General features: G+C 39.9%; 2 non-coding genes across 2 annotated transcripts; both read right to left on the bottom strand.

Annotated features, from left to right (window-relative positions):
* Nucleotides 1–766: 766 nt before the first annotated feature.
* On the bottom strand, nucleotides 767–873 carry LOC141625246 (small nucleolar RNA R71). The gene has a single exon (XR_012535040.1). It is a non-coding gene; the product is annotated as a small nucleolar RNA R71 (small nucleolar RNA).
* Nucleotides 874–4,485: 3,612 nt separating this feature from the next.
* Nucleotides 4,486–4,592, bottom strand: LOC141619050 (small nucleolar RNA R71). The gene has a single exon (XR_012531576.1). It is a non-coding gene; the product is annotated as a small nucleolar RNA R71 (small nucleolar RNA).
* Between the last annotated feature and the right edge of the window lie 2,424 nt (nucleotides 4,593–7,016).

Genomic DNA, 7,016 nt, shown 5'->3' with positions numbered 1-7,016 from the left:
GTCTAGGTGCTCCTAACGACAAGTTACCGAAAAGATTTAGTTTCCGACCAAAAATGGCGCCGTTGCCGGGGACGGTGTTATCTTGATTTAGATTTTCTTATATTGTTATTAGTTTCGTCTTTCTTTGCCTTGGGGAAGTAAAACTCCTCAAGGTTTGTTCTAATTGTTTTCGAGTTGTTTGATATTTTGCATGTCTAGAAGGTCACAAGGTGATTTGTTACCTTTTGATCGTGAAATTGAAAGAACTTTGACAACCAATAGAAGACTTGCTAGGAGAAATTTGAGAGGTATTGGTGAGGTTGTAGATATTCAACCAACTATTGAGTTCATCAACCCTTTTGCAAGAGAAGGTGAGGAGAACCCAACACAAAATACAACACACAATCAACCCACAATGCCTAAGTTTTCATCACATTCCGTACCCACCGAGGAGAACCTACCCAACGGTACTCCCACACCACAACATCTAACCGGAAATTTTATTGCTAAATCCGCATTTATCCAATTAGTCGAAAGGAGCCAATTTGGGGGGATGCCTAGTGAAGACCCTCATTCTCATATGGAAACCTTTTGTGACTATTGTGATGCGATTTCTCAAACCGGTGTAACTCAAGACCAAATTCGATGGGTCTTATTTCCTTTTTCTCTAATTGGCACCGCGAAACAATGGTTGAAGGGCCTTGATAAGGCCACTCTCGGAATTGATTCTTGGAAGAAGTTGGCTCTAGCTTTCTACAAAAAATTCTACCCACCGGAAAAGACTAACATGCTAAGAGCTCAAATTACGGGTTTTAAGCAAAGGGATGAAGAATCTTTGTATGAAGCTTGGGAGCGGTTCAAGGGAATTTGTCGCTCATGTCCTCACCATGGACTTAGTGAGTGGTTCTTGGTACAGCAATTTTGGAACGGTCTATATGAAGATTCAAGGAACATTCTCAACATGGGATCAAATGGAATGTTCACCGAAGTTGATGACAATCAAACATGGAACAAAATTGAGGAAATGGCGGTCCATAACTCACAATATAGTAGACCTCGCAAGGCTACTAGAGGAGGAAAGCATAAAGTGGACTCCATTACTCAATTGGGTGCTCAACTTAGTGCTCACATTGACACAATCAATTTGAAGTTTGAAAAAGCTATGGCTAGACTTGAAGAAGCCTCAAAATCACCAAACATCATGTTAATGCCATGACGGCATCTTCATCAATCCCAAGTGGGATATGTGAGAATTGTGGAACTTTGGGACATGACCAAAGTGAATGTAGGGGAACAAATGAACAAGTAAATGCTTTCCAAGCATACAAGAGTGGTACCCCTTATTCCAACTATTACAATGAAAACACCAAATTCCATCCAAATCTCTCATACAAAAGCCAAAATGTTCAAAACCCTCAAACAACATACACCCCACCACCCACGAGAAACCAAAATCAAAGACCCTTTTACAACCAAAACCAAGGTTACCAAAATCAAACTCCATACAATCAACAAAATTACCAAGGTTTTGATGTCCAAAAAGCGGTCCTCCAAATGCAAAAGAATCAACAAGAATTTTTCACTCAAATGCAAAAAGATAGTCAAGTAAAGGAAATCACCATTAACAACATCCTAGCTCACACCAAAATGTTGGAAACCCAATTGACTCAACTAGCATCTTCAAGCTCACAAAGACAAAAGGGGCAATTACCACCTCAAAGTAATCCCCCAAGGCATGAAACAGTTAGTGCCATTCACTTGAGAAGTGATACAAGGTATAAAGCGCCGAAGAAGTAAGTTGAGGATGAAGTTGTAGAAGCTAGTGATAAGGAAGAAATTGTGCAAAACTCCAAGGATGGAGAACCATCAAAAGAAGAAATTTCAAAGAAAAATGAAGACAAGGTCAAGGAGAAGGAGCCCATTGTGATTAGACTTCCTTTTCCAAGTCGTCAAGCCAAGCCCAAATTTGATGACCAACTTGGAAAATTTATGGAAATTGTGAAGAATTTGGAAGTCTCGATTCCTTTCACGGAATTAATCAATTGATGTGACCATAATTGGCGCATATTTAGCCCTCGAATTAGCCTTGTTTCCATGCTTTTTGGTTCTTATTTGGGTCATTTCTTATCTTTAGTTCTTTGTTTTGCATATTCTTTGAGATTTTGATCCCTTGGTAGGAAAGGAGTAAGAATCTTGCATTTTCATGGCAAAACGAGACTAAATTGATCGAATTCAATGACCAAGCATCAAGGAGAGACAAGATTAGAAGGCCTTTGTACATATCATAGTAGAAGAGCAATGTTGAGGAATGATCCTTGAGTCCCCAAGGAAATCCCCAAGGAATTTATGAAGAAAAGGGAAGAAAAGAAGAAGTTACTATATTTGACGACAATCCGAGCGGATTGTCAACAATCCGCCCGTCCGGCCTCGCACAATCCGAGCGTCCCGTGCGAGAATCCGCTCGGATTCCCCTCAACAATCCGACCGGATTCCCAGAATCCGCTCGGATTCCACCGCCAAATCCGCCGTCCCGACCTTATTCCGCCCGGATTTCTTCACAAAGACGGATTGTCTTCTTCAAGCTACGAAAAGAGAAGCCCTTCTCTCAGAAAATACCGGGTCCTCCTTGCTCAACTTAAAAAGTGTAATTACTAGTTTAGCCCTTAGTTAACCCTAATGCATCCTCCCTAATTTTCACTATAAATACCCCATTAGGTTAATTAGAGGAGCATGTTCTTCTTATCAATAATTAGTGTAGTTAATATCAATCAAATCTCTCTTCAATATTGTAATCAAGTATTAATCAAGTTTTAATCCAAGTTTTAGTTCTTTAATCTCTCTTTTGTTCATCCTTTATTTTGGGTAATTGAAGATTATTTGGGTTATTATTGGGAGATTGACAACCTCTCAATCTAGCATTCAAGTACTTCTATTATTCTTGCTTTATTATTGGAATCATTAGTAGGTATAATCTCTTAATCCCTTTTTAATTATTGTTAATTACTTTCATTTATTCATCATGTTTCATATTGTTGGTATGATTGACAACCTTGCTAGCATGATCAACATGATAATGAGTGAGTAGTCTCTTAGCTAGGGTTAATGGGTGATTAGGGGGAACCAACATGGGGAATGATTCATGCTTAAATTAATATGCTTTCATGTTTTATTTGCTTGCTTGTTTTGATCTCAACTCATGCACATGTTATATTTGATGAAATGCTAAGCCTATGAATCCTTGCATTTACTATCATCTCCTATCCTTTCAATGAGACTTGTAAGACATAACCCAACTCGAGTCTCATTAGACCATGCATGTTGTTGAGTAGGGAAGATTAAGTCGACTTGTAGGTGTTGTACAATCTAATCGATTCGGCTCCGGGACCCAAACTTTCCTAGGATTGTAAGATATAACCCAACTCAATCCATCACAACAATAATTGCTTGCTTATAATTTGAGAACATGTTTGTATGATCATATCCCATGATTCCCCTATGATCCCATGACACCCTAGTGCCTTTAATCAATTGTTTACACCCCTTTTTATTCATCTTGCTTGTTTATTTTCATTGTTATTCTAGTTTAGTAACCTTCTACATCAACCCAATTTGTGACACCCCTTAGACACCACTAGTTACAATAGAAATCTCATTTCAACTCCCGTCCCTTGGGATCCGACCTTTACTTGCCTCTTTACTAATTGTAGAGTTGCTTGTTAAGCTATAAATTGTGTTTTGATTCGACCGTGACCAACGACCACATCTTAATTTGTGAACACTTAGCGGGATCGCATCAAAAATGGCGCCATTGCCGGGGACGGTGTTTGTTTGACTTAGATTTCTTTTTATTGTTATTAGTTGTGTCTTTCTTCACCTTGAGGAAGTAACACTCCTCAAGGTTTGTTCTAATTGTTTTTGAGTTGTTTGATATTTTGCATGTCTAGAAGGTTACAAAGTGATTTGTTACCTTTTGACCGTGAAATCGAAAGAACCTTGACGAACAATAGGAGACTTGTTAGGAGGAATTTGAGAGGTGTTGGTGAAGTTGTTCAACCCAGTAGTGAGTTTGTCAATCCTTTCGCAATAGAGGGAGAAGAAAACCCATTACACAATACCCCACAAAATCCACCTACAATGCCAAAATTCTCGTCATACTCCGTACCCACCGAGGAGAATCTACCGAATGGTACTCCTACATCGCAACATCTCACCGGAAATTTTATTGCCAAGTCCGCCTTCATCCAACTAGTTGAGAGGAGCCAATTTGGGGGGATGCCTAGTGAGGATCCTCATTCTCATATGGAAACCTTTTGCGATTATTGTGATGCTATCTCTCAAACGGGCGTGACTCAAGACCAAATTAGATGGGTCTTATTTCCTTTTTCCTTAATCGGCACCCCAAAGCAATGGTTGAAGGGTCTTGATAAGGCCACCCTTGGAATAGATTCTTGGAAGAAGTTGGCTCTAGCTTTCTACAAAAAATTCTACCCACCGGAAAAGACCAACATGCTAAGAGCTCAAATTACGGGTTTTAAGCAAAGGGATGAAGAGTCTTTGTATGAAGTTTGGGAACGGTTCAAGGGAATTTGTCGCTCATGTCCTCACCATGGACTTAGCGAATGGTTTTTGGTGCAACAATTTTGGAATGGTTTATATGAAGATTCTAGGAACATTCTCAATATGGGATCGAATAGGATGTTCACCGAGGTTGATGACAACCAAACTTGGAGCAAAATTGAAGAGATGGCAATCCACAATTCACAATATAGTAGGCCTCGCAAGGCTACTAGAGGAGGAAAGTATGAAGTGGACGCCGTTACTCAATTTGGTGCCCAACTAAGCTCCCATATCGATACAATCAACTTGAATTTTGAACAAGCTATGGCTAGACTTGAGGAAAACTCAAAATCATCAAAGCATCATGTCAATGCCATGACGGCATCCTCATCAATCCCAAGTGGGATATGTGAGAATTGTGGAACTTTGGGTCATGACCCAAGTGAGTGTAGGGGAACAACCGAACAAGTTAATGCTTTCCAAACATATAAAAGTGGTACCCCTTATTCAAATTTTTACAATGAAAATACCAAGTTCCATCCAAATCTCTCATACAAAATCCAAAATGTTCAAAACCCTCAAACAACATACACTCCACCACCCATGAGAAACCAAAATCAAAGACCCTTTTACAATCAAAACCAAGGTTACCAAAATCAAAATCCATACAATCACCAAAATGATCAAGGTTTTGATGTTCAAAAAGCGGTCCTCCAAATGCAAAAGAATCAACAAGAATTTTTCACCCAAATGCAAAAAGATAGCCACGCAAAAGAAACCACCATCAACAACATTCTAGCTCACACCAAGATGTTGGAAACACAATTGACTCAACTAGCATCTTCAAGCTCACAAAGACAAAAGGGGCAATTACCACCTCAAAGTAATCCCCCTAGACATGAAACGGTTAGTGCCATTCACTTGAGAAGTGGTACAAGGTATGAAGCACCAAAGAAGCAAGTTGAGGATGAAGTTGTGGAAGTTAGTGAAAAGGAAGAAATTGTGCAAAACTCCAAAGATGGAGAATCATCAAAAGAAGAAAGTTCAAAGAAAAATGAAGACAAGGCCAAGGAGAAGGAGCCCATTGTGATTAGACTTCCTTTTCCAAGTCGTCAAGCCAAGCCCAAATTTGATGATCAACTTGGAAAGTTCATGGAAATTGTGAAGAATTTAGAAGTCTCAATTCCTTTCACGGAATTAATCAATCACGTTCCGGCCTATGCGAAATACATGAAAGATATCCTCACAAAGAAGAAGTCAATCCGGAAACTTGAGACTATCGCCTTCACTAAGGTGAGTAGTGCAATACTTCAAGGGAGTTCACCTCCAAAGTTAAAGGATCCGGGAAGCTTCTCAATACCGTGTACCATTGGCGACACGACGATCAACAAAGCCTTATGTGATCTAGGGGCTAGTGTGAGTGTCATGCCGTACTCGGTAAGTAAAAGGTTGGGGATGGGAGAGCTTAAATGCACCAACATCACACTCCAAATGGCCGATAGATCGACGAAGACACCGTTAGGGATATGGGAAGATGTCCCCGTGCGAATTGGGAAGTTTTTCATCCCGGTGGACTTTGTCATTGTTGATATGGAGGAAGATTCCAACATTCCAATCATCCTAGGAAGACCTTTCCTACACACCGCCGGTGCGGTGATTGATGTGAAACATGGAGAGCTCACTCTAGAAGTGGGAGATGAAAGCATAACTTTTAATCTTGACAAGACTATGAGAGCTCCTCGTTTGCATGAGCCATGTTTCATGATTGATCATTATAGCTGAAAAGATGAAAGGAAGAAATCGGAACTCCAATGGAGGAAGAAAGTTGAAGATGCTCCATTCAAAGAGCAAGTGAATAGTAACAAGGAGAGCTTGCAAAGCTCATCAAAATCAACCAAGGAAGAAGAGGATGGCCTCATTGGCCAAGAGAAGAAATTGGGAGAGTTGTCTCCATCTAAGCAAGAGATTTTCAATGATCAACTCAATGAAGTTTGTGGTCTTTGGGACGACGAATTTGAAGGGATTTTTAATCCCTACATTGGGCATGCCATCGATCATGATCAACAACAAAGGCCACGGTCTATTGAGGACCTCTACCATAATAATGAACAAGCTTTTGATTACTTCTTCAAGGTGTTGAGCAACATCAACAACACCTTGAACATGCCCCCTTGACATCTCATCAAGAATGAGAGTTTGGTGGAGTCCTCCCTAAACCACCCCTTGTAAATATTTCTAACTCCCTAACTTACATTTCAATTCTTGTATTGCATTTTTGTCATCTTTGGATTTTTATTTACTTTGATCAAAATAATTGTCATGTAAGAGAGAAGTGAGGGAGGGACTAACAATTTCAATTGATGTGTAGTGCCTTACCTTAGTGTGGGGATGGCAATTGCCTAGGCTATCCTTGCCTTAGTAGTGCCCCCACAATGAAGACCACAAGACTTGAAAGAAAGAATGGAAGAATGATAAAGGGA

This window comes from Silene latifolia, chromosome 1 (assembly GCF_048544455.1).
Source record: "Silene latifolia isolate original U9 population chromosome 1, ASM4854445v1, whole genome shotgun sequence".
Taxonomy (NCBI): Eukaryota; Viridiplantae; Streptophyta; class Magnoliopsida; order Caryophyllales; family Caryophyllaceae; genus Silene; species Silene latifolia.
The sequence above is the reverse complement of the archived record's forward strand: the minus strand, read 5'-3'. Positions and strand labels throughout refer to the sequence as shown.